This window comes from Dermacentor variabilis, chromosome 10, assembly GCF_050947875.1.
Source record: "Dermacentor variabilis isolate Ectoservices chromosome 10, ASM5094787v1, whole genome shotgun sequence".
Taxonomy (NCBI): domain Eukaryota; kingdom Metazoa; phylum Arthropoda; class Arachnida; order Ixodida; family Ixodidae; genus Dermacentor; species Dermacentor variabilis.
This window is the reverse complement of record NC_134577.1, coordinates 32244581-32265849: the sequence shown is the minus strand read 5'-3', so window position 1 is coordinate 32265849 and position 21269 is coordinate 32244581. Positions and strand designations below refer to the sequence as shown.

At 45.2% G+C, this 21269-nt stretch overlaps 1 long non-coding RNA gene and 1 pseudogene across 1 annotated transcript in view; both read left to right on the top strand.

Annotated features, from left to right (window-relative positions):
- The first annotated feature begins 551 nt into the window (after positions 1-551).
- On the top strand, positions 552-718 carry LOC142562587 (U2 spliceosomal RNA; annotated as a pseudogene).
- A 1983-nt stretch (positions 719-2701) lies between these two features.
- LOC142560261 (uncharacterized) overlaps positions 2702-21269 on the top strand; it is a 32524-nt gene continuing 13956 nt past the window's right edge. Inside the window, exons 1-2 of the long non-coding RNA XR_012823329.1 lie at positions 2702-2993; positions 5330-5389. This is a non-coding gene — a long non-coding RNA (uncharacterized LOC142560261). The remainder of the gene's footprint in view (positions 2994-5329; positions 5390-21269) is intronic.

The following is a 21269-nucleotide window of genomic DNA, read 5'->3' as shown; positions in this document are numbered from 1 at the left end:
TGCGTAATTACAACAGTATTATGGTGACGCCTGTGGAGCTCTCGTTGGAAAGGTAAATGCTTAGAACTGCGTTCGCAATACCGGTATGCGCCTTAGGCGTAAGCAGCGCAGCAGTGCTGGTGGCGCCGTGTTGCAGCACTTCGTTCAACCATAGCACAAAGAGATGATATTGCAGTAACAGATTGTGGGCTACTTGTAGTTGCTGTAGTTGTTGTAGTTGTAGTTGCTTGTAGGCTCTCTCCTGCCCTCCTTAGGACAGGTAAAAAAAAAGACAAGCCATTCCACTCTGTGAAGGAGGATGACTAGTGAAGTTGTTCAGCGCGCGACACAGAGGTGACACATAATTTTGAACAAAGGTACGAGCGCATTTACCGGGATTTTGGTGCACATATTCGCGTGGACTACGGGACCGCCGCCTCGAGGAGCCGGAGGAAACTAGACTCGCGTAACGTTTCGACGGGACCGCCACCACGGGATAGCGTAAGGAAAGGAGGTACGCAAGTGTTTGGAACGCCGACAAAGAGAGGGCGGGTCGAACGTAGACGTGGCCGACGCGTGCCAAAGCGTGGTATCTGTTCTTATCAGTTTAATATCTGATACGGGTTCTATTTGGACCCAAGATATTAAACTTAATTTTGCAAGCTGACGGAGTGCTTCGCTTCACCTCCGCCGCCGGTCGGCCCAGTTTTGCATTATCTCCGTGATCGGCCCACGGTTTTTGCACACGCGAAACAAAAATGCATGGAACCCTAGCCATAAACAGCTTCGCTGTAAAAAGAAAGAAAAGAAGAAAAAAACGCAGTTTCATTCGAGAATTGAAGCACTGATGGCGATAGCAATGTATTAGACTACATGAAGCAAGTTTCGTAGTTTTATCGACCGTATGAATTGCAGTAAACGTTCACTTACTAATTAAGTTTACAAGCATGGTGTCAAGCGCGCGCGCGCTAACGTAAACATACCAAACTCAATGACCGTGGACACTCGCTGTCCTAAGACTGGTGCGATGAAGAGGTGCGGCAGCGGCAAGCGAATTCACTTTCATGCTGCCTCTCGCTTCAAAGCGAACTACAGGCGCGCGAGAGCACAGCGCACTCGAAGCCATCAGCCATCCGCGCCTCATCATTGCACCCAGCGCAGATTACCTCCAGATAGGGCACGTACGGCTGCGCTAAGCCGCGTCCTGGCTAGAAGAGGAGGCGCTAGCTGCCTCCGCTCCCTAAAGCCACTTAAACTTCGTAAAGCAGCGGCACGCTTTGAAGAATGCCGCCTCTTCCTCGCGCGCTCTGGTCGACGCCGCGTCGCTATTGGCCTAATAGCATCACGTGGGCCCTCGCACCGTGCATCAGCGCCACTTTTGCTCGAGAAGCGTGTACGGAGCGGCGAGGAGCGCATGTTGGCGCCGTTGCTACGCTCGAGCAATGTAGGCGGCGCCACGGTCGAGGAGGGAGTGTGAAAGAGAGAGGAAACGAGGAGTGTCGCTACTTTACGAAGTTTAAGGGGTTTTACCGCTCCCCTCCAGCCGCCTGCCACGCGAGGGCGAGAAGACGGTGCGCATCAAGCCGCCATCCTTCTCGGCTCCTCCTCGCACGTTTTTTCCTCGCACCACAGCATATGGCACTGACGCGATCTTATCGCATCGAACTTTATTCAGAACACCACGGCGACGCCGACGACGGAAATTTGCCTGTAGTGTCTATACAATTGCTATTGCACAAAAAAACGAGGGAACAAATGTTCACTTGAACAGAAACGAGGTGGTCAAATGCACCACAAGAATTGAGTGTCACTGGCTTCAGGCTGAATAAATGCGAGCATTGTGGAGGTGTACGAAAAAGTTACCGCAAATAACAATTTAAATTAAACTCAATTTCACTTAATCTATTCATAAGCTTTGTATGGCCAATGCAGACAAAAGCAACTGTCTTTAAATGCAGCTTAACCTGGAAGCATGCGACTTCTGATCGTATATAGGCCTTTTACAGCGTGCAGTTCTTGCGCTGCGCACCAGGGCGCGCCACAAGTACGCTGTCATTGAATGCCTTCTGAATCGAAAGGAAGCAGGCATCCAGCCGCTGCCGGTAGCTCCAGCATCCTTCCGCCGAGAGGCCGGGGATTGCTTAGCACTATTTGTTTAAAATGTGGAACTGCAGAGAGAAGACATGCTCTGTTGTGAATTGAGACTTGGAGGTGTGGGATATGAGACTGGCGCACGAGCTTCAACCGCCTCAGCTGCATGCACAAGGTGTTCGCGTGTGCGACTGTTCGTCGTGAACACCTTTTCACTGGGCGAGAACAACAAGATCTACCGCCAGTGCTGGGTAACTGATTGCCGGCAATAACTGCCAGTCCACCACCGCCTGCAGCAACTCACAGCGTCAGCGCCGCACAAGATATATCACGAAATGTTAAGTGCAACAAGCATGCCAGTCCGCACTGCTTCCTCCCACACAAGCGCGACTGACTTATGCGAGCAACCACAACTTCACTGGCGATCTCAAACGTGGAATAAGAGGCAGGCACCGCAAGTTTTCTTTCTGCGCCGGGAATTGAACACCAGGCGAGCGGTCGCTCGGGTACTTCGCAACTTTCTTGGTTCGCGCATGCGCAATAATACATTTTAATCGGCGCGGCAGGTAACGAGGAAACGATTCGTAAGTTATTTTATGAGCGCTGGCGACGAGAATCAAGCGGTTGGACTCAACCGCCGCTGTCGGAGTATAGGGATGCTAAATTTCCGGAAATTTTGAATTGCGCCAGCGGAAGCCGCTATCGCTGTTATCGCTGAGCCTGCCATTCTGTTTGTCTGCTCCTGCCGCGCTGTTCGTATGCTCTGCGGCTTAAGATTGTCTTTCTGTTCCCGCGAATGTTCCGGCCACGGTAGAATAACCGAGGAAAAGGCACAAGGCGTACAGCGCGGCTGTGTGGTGTGGCAACTCGGGGAGGGACAGCATGCAGGGCGAAAATTTTCCGTTTCCCAGCGAATATGAGAGGTAAGCACACTTTTTCTGCAGTCGTTATGAAGCAAACGAGCGCTATCCTTATCAAAAGAGCTATAGGAAGAAACAAAAGCTCCTCCGCGGCTTCTTTCTGCGGAATATCGTTATGGTTTTGGCACGGCGCGCTTAAGAAACTGAAGCTACCTGTTAACAGTTGCTCATGAGCCGATTGATGCTATCCGACGCACAGACAAAAATTTGGCTTCATTATATGTTAGCGGTTGGTGCTCATTTTTTTTCAGGAATAGAAAAATTTTGTTTACGGAAGGTATTTGAATGCTTGCTGCACAACCTCGTTACGCTAGATAGCGTAACGAGGTTGTGCTAGAAGCTCACCGTTTGCTTTTGTGAATTAAAACAAGAAGTTGGAGCTTCCTGCGACGATCCAGGTGCGCCTCACTTTTCAACCTGCACCTATAGAAGGCGATCATTTTTGATCGCTTGTACGTACCCGCTTTTAGGTGTTCTTTAATCATGACCACGCGGTATTTTGTCCATATTCCAGGCGTGACATATGGTGAAATTACGCTAAAAGGGGAGACATGACGGGGCTGACACGGGAGTAGATGTAGTGCGACAGATATACCGCTTCTGCGAGGACCACTTCACAGAAAGAGACCACGCCGACCCGACCAAAACAAGACTGTTGTGGCCGGCTGCGCCGACTGTTGGAGTGGAAGAGCGGTCCCTGGGGGGGACCGATGAAGTTAAGGAAAACAAGTTATTAGTGGTTCCGGATATCTGCGCTATTGTGGTTCATTATTTTCGTACAGAAACCAATGTATAGGACATCGCGCAAGTAGCACGGCGAGCGCTGTGTTTTATACGTCGGCTGCTACGGCGCCATGTGCCACGTGACGTTACGCAGCGAAATTTGCCCAGCGTGCGCCATAGAGAAAGAAATTTCTTTCTCTATGCGTGCGCCAAGGAACCGCATGCTTGTCAGTTTATCGCGTGCTCGCCTGCGGTGTGTGACGTTCCCGATGATGGGCTAAAAGATCCGGACCGTTTACGTTGATGACGAGCGAATTCACGTTCGCAAAAAGTCGCGCCGCGTTTCGCTTTACAGCAGTCTTCAAGGCGAAGCCAGTCCTTGCCACGCGCTGAAATGTTCTCCCTAAGTTTGGTTGCCGCTGTATACATAGCAGACATTCTACTGGAGCAGGAATTCCACTGCTCAGTTGCCAAGTAGTTTTAAACCACTGGAAGATCGTTTTCCTCTGATGGGTATTTTGAATAAAGGTGAAGACAAATCAAGCCGTCAGGATTGGCGGCTCAATTTCATCGCTCGTAACCCGTTGTCAAGATTGGAATCGGGCATGAATTAGAAGGTAGCTGGCCCATGCCGTCGTCCAACTTATCCACGCTGAGGACGTTGATGAAGCGAAGGACTGCTTCTCATCGAGAACGAGGAATATTGGTTTATTTACAGTATCTACATCAGTCTAGCATAACTGCGAGAGAAAGTACATCAGTTTAACATGACTGATTGAGAAAGTGTATCAGTCTAAGACTGCTTGAGAGAGTGTCCTGAGCAGCCGCACAACAGCGGTTTATAAAGACTCGGTCCTCCCCCGATACCCAGGTGACGGAAACGACCGTCCAGGCACCGTAGGCGAGTTGACGAGGCACCGTAGGGGAGACGAGGCACCATAGGGGCATTTTATTCCCCGCGCTGACCCCCGCAGCGCGCCCGCCGTCTGCCCATTGTCTTGCGTCTTGGTCGGCGCGTGGGAAGGGGTCTCAGTCGACGTTTCCGCGGCAACTCCCCCACTCATAGCAGATCCGACCCGTGGTGGCGGGTTCAGCACAAAGCCTGCTTCGTCAAACTCGGCTCCAGCGACGGAGAGTCGAGGACGCACGTACTGTTGTTCACACACAGTCGACTTAGTCACGCAGTGGCTAGAGGTTTGCGGCGACGCTCCATGAAAGTTGGCGCCACTGTCGCAACTGGCCGGCAGAACTTGCACTTCAGCTGGCCGTTCTTAACACCGCCAATTACCGAATCTTTTAACAAAATGAATACAAACATCCATCGATGAAGAAAACTAGCTCTAACAAAATTGATGCCTATAGCGTTTTCACCCAGCTATTGAGAAACCAGAAGTGGTTAACATGCTACGTACATGAATACTGTAGTAGCAATAAAGCTTGGAACTTTGCTTATTAAATTTTGGAGGCATATTTCTAGTTGTAATCCAGCAACAAAATATAATCGGAAGTGACCTGCACGAATTGAAGGCACTATTTTACGAAAACTCCGAGATATTTTCAACCAATTGTGCAATATGCAAACTTAAGTGTTACTTATTTCGTCTGTATATTTCCAGAAAGCGACCCCAGCACAACCGCCTCGGTCTCCTCTCAATCGCTGTCTCGTCTGTGTCGCGGTAAGTGCCTTTAGCAATGTGCGATATCTAGCATAGCATGGAAGTCTTTAGTGCGCTAGCGCTAGGGCTTCCAAACGGCGAAAAAGCCGTTGTGTGTCTGTCCGTGCGTTGCGCGACCATGACGAAGAGCCAACAGCAGCGCCGCGCGGTGGAGAGCAGGCAAGAAGTGGGTAGGTCACGCGTTGGAGGATAGCAACCACCTGCAGCCAATCAGAACACGCGCGTCACGACAGCTGCATCCAATAGGAAGCTGCGTTCGGCCGCAGCTGCGGCCGGTGCGGAGAAGCGCCGAGCGCGTTTCTCCCAGTGTTGCCAGATCGGGCTATTTGTAGCCACATTGGGCTGCTTAAATTTTTGTTTGGCAGTGTTTTAGATGAGTCGGCTATATGGCTATTTTTGGGCTACATTTTTATGCGGATCAGGCATCGTAAAAAAAAATAATGTTTCAAGGTTCGCGGTACGTTCGACCAGCTGTTGGTGCAACAATTTTGTTTGAGTTCCACTCATAGCCGATACCATTCACATACACGCACGTCCTACAACACTATTGGCTTTCACTAAGAACTCTGCCACCGCCTCATAATGCTCTGACCCGAGAGGAAACCGTAATATGGCGGAAACTCCAAACAAACACATGCCCACACTTGAGTCTCTACAACGCCATACACCCTGCGCTGTATTCCTATAAGTTCCCACACTACGATCAATGCGCAACGCTTTATCACATGGCGTGAGCGTGCGTTGACTGATCCTGACATTGTAGCCAAACGAGCGAAGTTGGAAGCAGGCAGGCTGAGAAAATGCCGAGAACGTGCAAACGAAACTCCTACGCAGAGGGAACGCCATCATGACGCTGATGCCGAGACCGCGGGGAACGCGCGGGTTTACGAAACTACCGAACAGCGGCAACGTCGCGTATACTCGACAGGCGGAGAAGTCTGCCGACAAGTTTGTCGCGGACTTGGTCAAATACTTTCGTTGAAGAGCGGCACACAATTACTGGCCCATAACCAATAACCCAAGTTGGCATCAAAGATGTTCACCGGGGACTACCAGAGACCGAGTGGCGCATACCCATGGTAAGCCAAGACAAACTGTGCAAATTTTTTTTTTTACAAACTCACGAAGCCGTTTGAAATAAGGAGGAAGTTTAGACAAACAACCATAACTGCCATGCCGGCTTGACAAAAAGAAATATATCTTAACCGTTGGGCTGAAGCGACCCACTTGCAGCTTCTGTAATAACGCCAGAGAGACATATTTTTATTATGAGAGAAAAGCTGAGAAGTCTGTCTGAATCAATGTTCTGACCTGCTACTTTGCGTTGGGAGAAGGGTGTAGAAAGATAGAATAGAAAATACATTATGAGGATAGAGATGGTGGTGAAAAACTTGCACGGTCCAAGACTCTTCAAAGCCTCTTGTCCTGTCCACTCTCATGCGAAAATTTGTTGAGAATCTTCAGACTATCAGGCTGATGTCGAGGGTCAGGCGAAGGCGCCAATAGAACCAATTCAGTCAATGGTGCAACGACAATTTTCGAGATGACTGTCAGCGATTTTGTCTGTACATCAGATCGCCGGCAGATCTGTATTTTCATCTCTGGGCCGAGTTCGTGAAGGCGGCGACGACCTGGCGAAGCCCAATATACTGCGGTATTGTCGCGCAGAAGTCTATACACTAAGGCATTATAGTGTCTGGTAGGGGGGGGGGGGGACACTGGTGCGGCAGTAATGTGAGCCACCTTTGCCTCCACGTCGGCAAGCTCATTTCCATGTACACCACAGTGTCTAGGAATCCACTGAAACCTTATGCAATGGCCAGCTCTTAGGGCGACATCGTGTGATTCGATCACCCCTTGAGCAAGAACATAGCAAGGTCGTCGTCAAAGCGTAGAATCGATCGCTTGGAGCGCTGGCTATTTTTTGTCCGAAAATAAAAGTCCCATGGACGTCCGCACAAAGCCACCTGCGGACTTATTAGCACGTCTGGTTTCGGATTGCAAAAGGACGTCCGCAAGAAAACGCCTGCGGAGTTTTGCTAAGTAAGCTGGATGCAGATTGTGTACTGCAGAAAGGCACGCGGGCTGTTGTGTTTGGCTGCTGTGCTTTCTTGGAAATTTGTCCATGTCCTTGGATTATGTTTACTCATGGGACGTGTAAATAACTATGTAGATTTCTCGACAGTCAGAGTACGCTGGGCCTGATGTAGATGTACATTGTGTGCCTCCTTCGTCACCAATTACACCGTCACATAAACACAAACATCGCACGATGCATGTATATTGATTAGTAAATGTAACGTACGCGACGTGTTCATTAAACACTAGAGAAAAATAACAGATGTCTTGATAAACTGCGTGGATGGACGCCGAGCGCCAACTTTATTGGTGCCCTTCCTTCAGCAAGATTTTTCTTTTTTGTAGCATAATGAAATCACGACAAAAAATATTCATCGTCTGTCTATTTGATATATATCTACCCATGAACGCAGAACTATCTCAAAGATCGAAGTTGAGAAACCACGGAATAGCATGTTTATCCAGGATTATGGGTGTGCGACGACAAGACGTCGGCGCGCCATTTAAATAGGAATAAAGGTTTCTTTTTTTTAAGTCAATCCAGCTTCGTTTGAGATTTTGTGTTCTTTAATTTATTTGCCTGTCTCGAGTGTAGAATCGTGTCAAGCAGGGGAGCAATGAAGCAACACAACAAACAAAACTAACCCTGCTCTCCACGCGTCTGCGCATGCGCGTCATCACAAGTCAGCGCAACGTGGGATTCCGAAACTTCTGCTTGAAAAGCGCAATATGGCACAACGAGAATAAACAGCGGCCTGGGAATTTCGGAATCACGGCTTGAGCGTCGGGGGCACTGTGGTTGCGGGTAGAATCAGTATTGTGTCTGAAAGCGGCATCAAGGCGAGAGATGCAACTTGTAGCAGGATAGAAATTTCTGGCCCCGATGTCTTTAGGATGCCGGTTGAAAGTTTTCGCATTATTCCGGCTGTTGCATTCGAAGAAATTTTTTTTACATTTCTACATGTAAAAAAATATTCTTGCATGTATACTGCATGGTGCTATTTCTTTGTAGCATTCATATAAAAAATTGCATGCAACTGACATCGATAGCTGCACTGAGTTTCGACGTGTAGGCTAAAACTGAATTCTTTTTTTTTAAATAATTGTGCATCTGAGCAACGCCTACAATTGTACTAATTCATACTTCGTTAATTCAACATGATGACGACGAGGTAATAAATTGAGCAAATTTGTTTTCTACCGCATCACAACATATCTCAGCTGAAAAAAAAAATATTCACTTGCTGCAGAAAAAAAAGAAACGTATTTTGGTTTCTTTTTTCTTCACGAAAAAAGGACGAAGAAAAAAGGACGTTATAAGAAAAGTTACATAAGCAAAGGGTGATTAATGTTCAGAACAAGTAATTTTGCTTATTGTCCTGTCTAGAACGTGCGTTGGTCATAAAAAAGGTCTATTTTTTTTACGTTAAGTATATTGTATAAACACAATCTCATTTCGAACAAGTGGGAGCAAGGTTAAGATATCTAGAAAGCCACATGCTTCAGTGCTGGCTTAACAATTCTAGGCGAATTCACTGACTCTTTCCTCAATGGAAAAAATCTCATATAAACCGAGGCATAGCAAAAAGGAAAACAAATGCGACTACGACGCAAAAAAAGAAAACAAGGTTCTACATATTCGCGGAGGAAGGAATATACAAACACGCTCAACACATAGACCCTTTAGAAATGTGCCCATTATATTAAAAAGAAATGCTGGCTGAAAAGCAAGATTTACAAAAATTTTTGTATTTCTCTCACTCTCAAAACCTCTGTATTCGGCCCTCTCAGCCCTTAGTATGGAAAGGCCAGAATTTCAACCAGTTTAGCAAAGAAGGATGTAGCGAAACAGCTTTTTAAATTTGTGGTTTCGGTTTCACGCCGCCGCCGACTGGAAACGACCACAGCGCCGTCGCCGGTCGACACAGACACGGCGCACACCTCTATGACCATAATAATGAAACACAAAATAACCATGAGAGGCCTTCTTTTTTCTACAATAAAGAATGTGTGATTTATACAAAAGAAGCAGTAATTTTTCGTATACCTTTTTTTCGGTTTACCGCGCGCATTCGAGTTTGTTTACAGTCAACGATGATGATCATAATGATAGTCAACAAAGGTCCTAATTTAGCAAGTAAATAAAACAGCGTGCACTTTGTAATTCTATAATAATTTAATTATGTAACTAAATAGGTTGGAACCATTGTCGCGAGCGGTTGAAAGCGAGATGAAATGACGGCTGCGGCTTTAGCTGATGCACGGCTTCGGCCAACGCTTAACTTCGGCTTAACTTTAGGAAACGTTGTCACAAGCCTCAGAGTGCTCTAAATATTTTACTGTAATAACTTTTCTTTAGCCAGTTCTGGTGTTTTCCCTGGACAATACTGTGTTTGACGTCATGGCACGATATGGGCTCACGTCAAAGCAGGACATTGTGACATTTTGACACTCGCTGTCGCTTGCTTGGTCACCTCATATGCTGTTAATCATCCTGAGAACTGGTGTTGCTGCATAATGGAAGGCAGAATGAGCCCACGGAGGAAGGAAACTCAGGAGAGGCCCTGACGTCACTCTTTGCGAAGCTAAAGTTAAGCCGGAAGTTGGCGTTGTTCATGGCGTTGCTCCGCCTATCGGGCCAGCTCAATACTGTGTTTGACGTCATAGCACGATATGGGCTCACGTCAAAGCAGGACATTGTGACATTTTGACACTCGCTGTGGCTTGCTTGGTCACCTCATATGCTGTTAATCATCCTGAGAACTGGTGTTGCTGCATGATGGACGGCAGAGTGAGCCCACGGAGGAAGGAAACTCAGGAGAGGCCCTGACGTCACTCTTTGTGAAGCTAAAGTGTAGCCGGAAGTTGGCGTTGTTCATGGCGTTGCTCCGCCTATCGGGCCAGCTCTCCTCTACATTTCTCGTGAAACCACGCCGCGCTGCGCGCAACCGTGCTGCTCGGACCGGCGCGCTCCGCAGCAATACTAAACAATCGTTAGCACGTTAGCATGATTCCGCCAAAGAGCGCAAAATTTCCCGCGGATATTCCTTCGTCTGTTGCCATTGCCGTGGCGCGGTACATTGCGTGCAGCGTTGCATGCGTGTTCATTTCACGAACTTTAGTTCCTCCTGTCCCACCTGGCCACAGCAAGATCTGGTAGAGCACGGTCCAGATAACGCAGCGCAACAAAACACTGAGACCAACGCGAACCTGCCCGCACGGCGCCTTTGCCACGGTACGAAACCTACGGAGCAACACGTGTGAGCGCACAGAACAATAACAAAGGCGAGGCCGCTACAGCAAAGAAATAAAAAAAAACAGCAAAACAAAGGAGAACCTATTACGTCGTTTACTCCACACTTTTCTCCTAGCGCGCGGAGCTAGAGAGTAGTGCCTCTCCTCAGTTTCCTTCCTCCATGAGTGAGCCACATACTATGTCACGGCATCACAATACAGTAGAAACGAAACCAAGACTAGCGATAGAAAAGCGATTATATTAAATCATTTAGGGTGCTCTGAGGCTTGCCAGTATTTTTCTGCGGTTTAGAGGTACCATGCCTTCATTTAAAGAAAGACTTGAAAATATGGGGTCATTACTTTTTCAATTGTTCTAATACATGGACCCTACACTGCTTGGTATTTTGTACCTTGTACTTTTGTTCCACAGCGAGCGAGTGAGGATCTACTGCTTACTTTTTATGCCCATTGAGATGTATGCCATGTCAAAGTGCGACATTTATGTTTACTTTGCGGCAGTAACAGAGCATAGTTGACAATCTGTGACATTTCTCATCTTGCAACACAGTCTTTAGCCGAAGTGTCTGTAATACATTATTTCTATCAAATTTTTTCTGTGACTTGTGGCTTCCTTCACAGCCTGGTGATTTTCTTCATGTTAGATCATATGCCAAGTCATAAACCATCCATGTTAGCATCATGATATTTCCTAATTCATTTATGCTAAATATAATGTGTCATCATCATCATCAGTCTGGTTAAGCCCACTGCAGGGCAAAGGCCTCTCCCACACTTCTCCAACTACCCTGGTCATGTACTAATTGTGGCCACGTCGTTCCTGCAAACTTCTCAATATCATCCGCCCACCCAACTTTCTGCCGCCCCCTGCTACGCTTCCCTTCCCTTGCAATCCAGTCCGTAACCCTTAATGACCATCGGTTATCTTCCCTCCTCATTACATGTCCTACCCATGCCCCATTTCTTTTTCTTGATTTCAACTAAGATGTCATTCACTCGCGTTTGTTCCCTCACCCAATCTGCTCTTTTCTTATCCCTTAATGTTACACCCATCATTTTTCTTTCCATAGCTCGTTGCATCGTCCCAAATTTGAGTAGAACCCTTTTCGTAAGCCTCCATGTTTCTGCCCCGTACGTGAGTACTGGTATGACACAGCTGGGAGGGGTGGGGGGGGTTATACACTTTTCTCTTGAGGGATAATGGCAACCTGCTCTTCATGATCTGAGAATGCCTGCCAAACGCACCCCCGCCCATTCTTATTCTTCTGATTATTTCAGTCTCATGATCCAAATCTGCGGTCACTACCTGCCCTAACTAGATGTATTCCCTTACCACTTCCAGTGCCTTGCTACCTATTGTAAACTGCTGTTCTCTTCCGAGACTGTTAAACATTACTTTAGTTTTCTGCAGATTAATTTTTAGACCCACCCTTCTGCTTTGGCTCTCCAGGTCAGTGAGCATGCATTGCAATTGGTCGCCTGAGTTACTAAGCAAGGCAATATCATCAGCGAATCGCAAGTTACTATGGTATTTGCCATTAACTCTTATCCCTAATTCTTCCCAATCCAGGTCTCTGAATACCTCCTGTAAACACGCTGTGAATAGCATTGGAGAGATCGTATCTCCCTGCCTGCTGCCTTTCTGTATAATGTGTAACCGACAGCAAAGTGGAGCTAGTTGTGTTAGCAAGGGGCCTCTCTTAATTTTCGAACTGGGCCGAGTCCAAGTTGCAAAATCTGTGTGGTTTGGTTAGACACTGTAGGATATTTTATGGTGCCAAAATTTCTCGATGTGCTGTGAAAGGTGCAATTTTCAAAAACCGTATTGAGAAAAGCGTTCATTTCGGTACCTGCCCTAATGATATCATGTAGCAAATGTGCTTATGTGTTTTATCAACTTTTATGCGCACTGCCGTGCGCGCCTTAATAAGTGTTGCCAGAGATGAATTGTTGTTTTAGTTTAAATTGCATAGTTGCCGCAACATATTTGTGTGTGATGCGCATTTCACTGTGTAGGTGTGATGTCAGTCACTGAGTAGAAGGATAATTTTTATACTTTTTGCTCAAGCATATGGCATTTCGTGCAAGCATTTCTTAAGTATTGTTTTTTACCACAGGGAAATTACCGGTTTCATTATTTTGAATGTATGCTGCGTGATAATTCGTATCTCTTGCATTTTGTCAGCAGTGAGCTGTACGTCAGACTGTGTTCTCTGTAATGACATTTAAGGCTTACGTTGTAAATTTTTCAATTGACAATTTTTTGCGGTAACCTGTTGTGCTGGTGTAGTAGCTTTGGTGTTGTGCTGCTAAGCCCGAGGGCGCGGGATCAAATCCCAGCCACGGCAGCAGCATTTCGATAGGGGCGAAATGCAAAAACACGTACCGTGCATTGGATGCACATTAAAGAAACCCAGGTGGTCAAAAGTTATTCTGGAGCCCCCCCCCCCCCCACTGTGGTGTGTGTCATATAACACTGTGGTTTTGGCACGTAAAAACCTCAGAATATTTGTCATATTCACATATTCGTGTTATTTAGTGAAGGTGTCTAAAATATATTACGCCACTCATGTTTATTATCTAATTTATGGCAGCTTTGCTGTCAAGTGATCCTCCTTGAGTAAGTTATTGTGCCACATCATGCTGTCCATGTTAGTATCGTACTTTGTTCTCTTACTTCACTACTTGCTGCGAATTTCTTTATGCAACATGTGTTTATTTCTGTGATGTAGTTTGTGATCAGTTTTTCACTATTTGCCTTTTTTTTGTGTGTGAAACTATACCATGTGTTGAGTCACCCATGTTCGTAGTTTCTGTGTGGTCAAGAGTTGAACTACTGCCCATCCAGTCACGATACACCATGTATTCAATATTTTATATCTTTATGAAGTTAGGCTTTAATGTGCCACAGTTCACCATTTGCTGTTGCTACTTTTACTAATAAAAATATGTGTAGCCGTTTGATCCTGCTGATGCCTTAATTCACTGTTTAAATGGTTGTTGACATGTTCACGCACCCTTAATGGGACATACAGAACTAAAGCTTGCACAAGCCAACAGTGCCCACATATGTACCTGAATTGGGACAAGAGCTCTAGTGATAGAGTAAGCTGCACTATAGGCAGGAAATTCTCAGTAAAGATTGAAGATGACTGTTGCCAAATATGAAAATTATTTTTGTTTTCAATTATGTGTGTCACTCTTTTCATGCGAATTCCTGCCCTTGTGCACTGCCTTGTTCTGTTTACGTACGTGCACTAGTGAGCCAGTGCCTGTTGTATACTTAATTTGCGCTTTGCATGGCAGCATCTAATTTGTCAGAGTGTGCGTATAAACACTACAACGACGTCAAGTAAAAGTTAACCAACCTATTCACATGAACGAAAATTCCAACAACACTGACATTTTGCCATTGCATATATTGATGGTGAGTTGTACAAATGTTCCTAATGATGATTCTATACTCACAAAATAAATAGCACAGCACAACCAGCGAAACAAGGGACACAGCAGGCTCTGACAGAGCTTAACACCTGTACAGTAAGACAGTGATGCACAAAAAGAAAGAAAAAGACTGGCGTTCTTGTGTACAAATTTGCATGGAAATTAAAAAGATAGGGAATACTATTTCGGTTACTGCTGCTTTCCTGTCCATTCGTTGCTGGTCATACAGGGTGCTTGTTTTAACATACAGATCTTTTATTAAAAAAAGCGCTCTGAGCGTAGTGAACTTGGCATTTCTTTAGAGGAGTTTCCTAGGCAAGGCAGACATACTTTGCTGCTAATAGCACGAGTTTCAGAACAGTTAACAAATTCGTTCTAATTTACTACCTTATTAGTGCTTTGAGGGTAGCTTTAATAGCAAACTTGGAGCCAGTCAAATTCGAATGCATCCCGACTAAAATAAAAAAGAATAGAAATGCTGAACACTGCGTTTCATTCAAGATATTCCTCAGCAAATTTTAACCCTCAATCCAGGCATTATCAAAAACGAGCGCGCCAGGAGCACAGAAAAGGCAGCCATGCTATCATATCAAATAGAAACGCTGTATAATGAAAAGTTCGATGAAGTTTAAAATTAAACATCACAGCAAACACTGATACAGCATGTTATGCTTGGCAAACCTATGCTTTGCCGTGCAGTATCATTATTTGCCTCGACATGCCGGCATTCGGACTTGGTCACAGGACGTTTCTGTGTGATGTAGCAGTGAGGCATGCTTGGTTTCGATATTGCTTGGATTGAGCTTGACATTCAATTCAATTTCAATTCAATTTTATTCATAAGTAGTTTAGTACAGTAACAGTAATAAACAGAAAGGGGTCCCAAAGTAAAAACTGCAGGCAGAACCCGTTACGATGAACTGTAAATCCAGAAAAAGAAGCGAACCTAACAATGCTTAGGTGAAAAATAAGCAGGTAAAAGACGAAATAAGTACAATGATGTCATACATGATCATATAATAAAGAACAAGTGACAAAATAAAATAAGTACACAAAATAACAAAGATTAATACCGTGGTATAACATGTCTTCAGCATAAATTTGAAGTAGGCACAGACGTTCAAACACAATGTCAAGTTAGTACAGTCATTTTTTCATTCAAATAGGTAGTCCTTTAATTGAGATTTAGAAATGGAAAGGGAGTTACATTGTTTTAAGTCACTAGGCAGGGAGTTTCATAGTGGGGGTAGCAGAAATAGTGGGGGTAGCAGCATAGTGGGATATAGCAGAAAAAAGAATAGTTTGTTTTCCATAGTTAGTGTGTAAATTAGGCAAAAGAAGATTATCCTTAACAGAAAAATGAGTGCAGTCAGCATTAACCAATATGTACGATGGAGTCATATCGAGGTAGAGATAGCGATGAAAAGCTTTGAAAAATAATAGACGAGGGTTACAGTAATAAGATAAAGGTAGTACGTGATTGTTAATAAAGAATGGGAGTGTGTGCGATTGTTGAGTTGCAAAAGAAATAATGCCAATAGCTTGTTTCTGAAGGGTTAGGAGAGGTGATAGATGGATGTTATAGGTGCTGCCTCAAGATTCAATACAGTAATTGATATGACTGAATAAATGCATAATATAAGGTGACAAGTGTTGTGATATCAATGAAGGATTATGATTTGATGAAGAATATCATGAATTAGACACAATTTTCAAGACTGAAAAAGAAATGGGAGTGCAGTAAAATTTGACTGCCTCCAAGTTTTCTATTTAAACAACTGCCCCCGCAGGCACTAATTAAGTCTTTCCATTAATTCTGAAATTCACGTTGCTAGTGGCGAAGTACATCTGCCTCGCCTAGAACTCTTTTACAAATGTCCACAGAAGATCCACTACTTTGATTTCCTCAGGATGTCCAAGGACCACAGAAAGTCCCACCTCTGGTGTGCATTGGACGTTTGGATATCCTGTGGACGTCAGGTGGACATAGCGAAAAGCAGTAACAAAATTTGTAAACGTTCGTTGGACCAGCCCAGGATGCACAATCCCTTTGCACCTTATAGTCCTCCGGACGTTCATTAGTACGTCCTGTGAATTTTTTTTTACGTCCTGCAAACATTCTTAATGTCCAGCAACATGATCTGGAGGATGTCCCAGCTTTGTCTGTTGTCCATTGGGTCTGTGAGAGACCACGTTTCACAGCTGCCGCTGAGGTAACTGCTTCAGAGAGCGTCCCAGTAGACACGGCAGTGATGAATTCTGAAGGCAGTGATGTGACGTGTGTAGTGACACACACACTGGGCACATGTCATTTTATACACTCATGATTTAGAGTCGAAAGTGCATCAGAGTAGACACAGCAACGATGAAATCCGAAGAGCAAGTGACGCGTGGGAGGCAGTGACGAAAGCAGTGGCGTGATCTGTGCTATGACGCGCGCACTAGGGACAACTTTAGCCAACCATAACCGCGGAGCCACCGTGGCATCGGAAAAGCGTGCTAGTCCCGCACCCCGGAGGCCCGGGTTCTGTTCTCACCCTGATTGAAATGTACCAAATTTTGCTCTCAATGCCATTAATTGATTGTGTACAGAAACTTTCCAGCTAAATTTAACGTTAATCCGAGCATTTTTGACGTGTTTTTACTCTTCGCGCCGTCGGCCAGTTTTGGTACCATCTTTCAGTCACACCACTGCCTACAACACCAAATTTTCTCGTACTGGGCCATATAATGCTTTCACACTAAAAAAAATAATAATGTGCTGTCTAGCACAAAAATTAATCGCTGAAACTGAGCACAGTCTGTTCGGAGACTACCCACGAAAGCAGATTATCCTTCCAGCCTTTGGCCATGTACACTGGTGAGTAAAAAAGCAGTGTGTTGCATTTTCAACTTCGAATTTGCGTGTAAGATGGATAAAGCAGATTACGATAGTAATTTCTTAAAGTTAAAATAAAGATTATAGGGTGGCTGCTCTTTAAAGGCAATTCAAACGAGACTCTTCTTGTTTTGCCACATTGATAAAATTCCTAACATGGAGCGCAGCATAAATAATAGCTTTGGCTGTTTCTGCATAAATGATGCACCACAATAAATTCGCAGCACATTAATATCAAATGTACGTCCGGTGATACATTTAGATTAATTGCATCTGAGACTTAATAAAATGACTGTTTATAACTATACTCGTGGACAACTTTCTGTGGCTTTGAAGGGAAAGCTACGGAGGCAAGCACGCACAAGTGAGAGCACCCTGAAAACAGTCCCGCATTTTGATCCACGTTAGTTTAAGCTGGGGAAGAGCTAACACACACACACCATATTAGCAACATTTAAATAAGACAAAACACGCCATTGAATGTAAGAGTTTACTTATTTTGCGGCTTTTCCCTTCCGCGTCAGGCCAAATGCGAAAGCGTCGCATGTGGAAGCTGCGTCGATTCAGCGGCTGTTGCGAGTAACCAAAAGTACTGTCAAATGCTGGCGGACTACTTGGCGCCGTAACACATGTGCAGAAGGTCTGCCCCCGTAGTTTTCCCTTCATAGCCACAGAAAGTTGTCCGCGAGTATAGTATCAGACAGAAACACAGTACACACAAGGACACCACAGAAAGAAATGCGCATGCGAAATGGTGTTGTGTGTGTACGTTTCTGTCATGAAGCATTGAGTGCACTGTTTTTTTTTTTTTTGTCTGACATGAATCGCAAGCTCATCCACACTTCTACCATAGTAATTGAGGCTCTTTCTTCTTTCAACTCCAGCCTTCGAGACGCCGCTCATATTTGTTCACCCCCTGCAGGGGCGTCTGCGTCAGCAGGCATTTGGTGTGGTGCGACACCACGGAGCCGAGCGCATGGGTGTTGGACCCTCCTGGGTGTAGCCATGCGTGGCTTAGCCACCCATTTCTGGGAAAAGGGGGATCTTGGGGGCGGAGCCGACAGCGGGTGTTAGGACGTTTAAGGTCCCTCGGCTGTGGAAACGCACCTCTTTTGCCTTTGCTTAGCATACTTCACATATTGCTTCACAGACTGACCCACCTGGAGGAAATTGGCAGTTGCCTTTTCCTGTCCTCCTCTACAATCTTCGTATTTCTCTCTTGCCTTTTCATCTTTCCTGTGTTCTTTTCACTTCTTCGGAATTTCCGGGCGGCAAGGGGTTAACCGTGTGTAGTATATCCAGCCTTAGGTATGTACATTAGGTTGTAGTGGCGGTGCATAGCTGCGATGCATTCCCACAATACCATGTCTTACATAGTGAAAGAACAAGTATGCATAAGCTATCCCCATTCTTGGTAGTGAAATGCCTCACAGAAAAAAATTGGTGAAGAATACAAAGCCTCAAAAAGTACCACTGTAGACCACCTAATCAAATTGCTAAACAAATAACAAGTGCAAAAGCTGTCCGATCTTGCCAGTACTGGTGATATCAGTCACAATTTCTCCCCATCCCTCTCTAAACACCTGCAGGGCCGTTATCTGAGAGGAAGATTTTCTCAGCTTGGGTGACGAGGAACTTCTCTCGGGATTCCAAGAACAAAGTGTGATCAAAGTTTAAAGAATAACAATCCGAAGAAATGATGAACAACTCCCCCACCAAACATGTCTTTGTTACTAGCATTCTTCCCATCTCTCTCGACGCAGGATATCTAAAGATCAATGTCGGACTACACATACAGAACCAAAGACGATGCCTTCAAGTGCCAGAGGTTCAGCCATGCATCACAATAACGTAGAGCAAAAGAACATGCGCAAAGTGCAGCGCCAACGACCGTCCCTCTGAAAACCAACGCTCCCCCATGTTGTGTAAACTGTCAAGGGATATCGAGCACATTCACGATCATGTCTCTGTTGAAAGCAGGAGGAGGTGATTGCCCTCACAGTAAAAGAGAAGTCTTCATTTTTCAAAGTGAGGAAGAAGCTTTCACTCTCACCTCAAATAAGCTTAGCCAATGTGATGCGGCAAGGGGCAGCACCACGTCACTCTTGGGAGCCTACAGGGGTCACAGTCAGTGGTTCTGTAGCAACTCCATCCGCCCCCTTGGTGGCAGCAGCTAGTGCTGCTCCACCATCATCCAAGACGACCCTGCAGACAGCTGTTCTGCAGGTACTAAGGCTAAACTGAACACCAAGGCTGGAGATGCATGTCTTGGCGCCTGGCGTCATCTATGCCAAAGGAATAGCGCTCTTGTGATCGCTCTAAGAAGGACAAGCTCCTTGTGACCACCGAGAAAGGGACAGATAACCTGAATTGTCACTGCCTATCAAATGAGCATTGTTCACTAAGGCATGTCGCCTTAAATTTTTAAATTCACACACATAAGTACATTTTTCATTTTATAACCATGGCTTTCATAGTACACTGGAATTGTTGAGGTTTCATACACAATCTAGGTGACATCAAAGACATCAACTTTTCGCCATTTGCAGTATATCTTCAGGAAAAGAATCTAGGTCCAAAAAGTAGTCAAATTCTCAAAGGTTCTATCATCGTCCGAAGGGACTGCGTATATTCCAGCCATTTGTCAGGAGGAGTTGTTATAGTTGTGCAGGGTGGCACTCATATCCGAAATGTCCCATTGAATACATCTTTTGAGGCTGTAGCTGTCATCGTTCTGTCTCACAACACCATCACCGTTCCCTGTATATTCCACAACCATACATATTTTACTACCAAACACTTAGAAAATTTAACAGAACAATTACTGGAGCCATTTGTTTGGGTAGGTTTATTGCTCATCGTACTCTATGGGGCAGTGTCAAAACTGACCAATGAGGGCAACTCGTTGAAGAGTTTATTCTGTCCAATGATATCTGCCTTCTAATCTCAGCTGGATGCATCGACGTTCTTTTCACCGGCTTCCCGCACTTTAAGTTGTTTTGATTTAGCTTTTTTCTCACCATCTCTTTTTAATGATTTTAAATGGAAAGCCCTCGACACGTCATAAGGTAGTGATGATAGAGATAGCAGTCTTCAAACTCTTACCATCACCACCAACCTTAGGCCACACTGGTGGAAATTGCAGCTCGCTGAGTGGCCGGTTTTTATGTAGAATTTGAAACTGGAAGATGTCTTTTCAACAGAACTGCACATTCACGGACAAAAAAATCACTGAGGCAGTGGCAGAAAAGGCGATACCCGTTATTCGGTAATGTGTGCAAAAAGCTAAATCCCTGACGGACAGACGAGTGTTTCGAAGCTAAAAAAGAACAAACAGGCTTGGGGAATCCTACGGAGCTACCCCACCTATAGCAACCTTTTAGGCTTCGAACAGGCCAAAGCCAAAGAAGCACGATTTATTCGAAGGCAGGCGGAGACATTATCCTGGCAAAAATACAGATCTTCAATTAAAATTTGCAAGATGCCTAAGCTTTCTCTTTAAGAGGAGAACGCTATAGCATTCAAAGATCCCTGTCTGCTTCTCACGCATCCTGACAACTGCAGCTTATGTAACTGTAATGTTTACCGGGAAATGCTGGCGGTGAACGCTATGCACCAAGGCAAGATTTCTGGTATAAACGCGGCCTCTCGCGTCGGCCAATCTTATTGTTTTGTACTTTTAATATTTCAGTCTGAGAAGATTCAACATAAAAGGCATGTGCTGTCGTTTCGTTTTCATGTCATTTGTTTGGGGGCTGTCATTCTCAAATAAGCTACTGTCATCTTGTGTGGAGAACTGCAGCTCGCGTGCATCTAAATCAACTACTACTTTTGTAAAAAAAAGCTATCCGCATAGTTTCTGGCTCAGATTACTTAGCTCATACCAGACCACTGTTTATTAAACATGGAATATCTCCCATTCATCATCTAGTGTCATTTACCATTCTTTGCGCCTTGAATAACTTGAGCTTACCTCAGGCTAAGTTCACAATCCAACTCTCATCGGTGGCACAAACGCACACTCATACAAGCACCAGACGCAAAGAGAAATGGCATCTACCCCGACTTCGCACAACGTATGGCTCCCAAATGTTGCATTTCCTGGTTCCGAACACCGTTAACGCAAACAAATGGTGAACAGAAAATATGAACCTAAACAGAAAAACAATTGTTCAGAAATTATTTGAGCATGTGGTGGGTTCAAACCCAAATTAGGCTAATAGT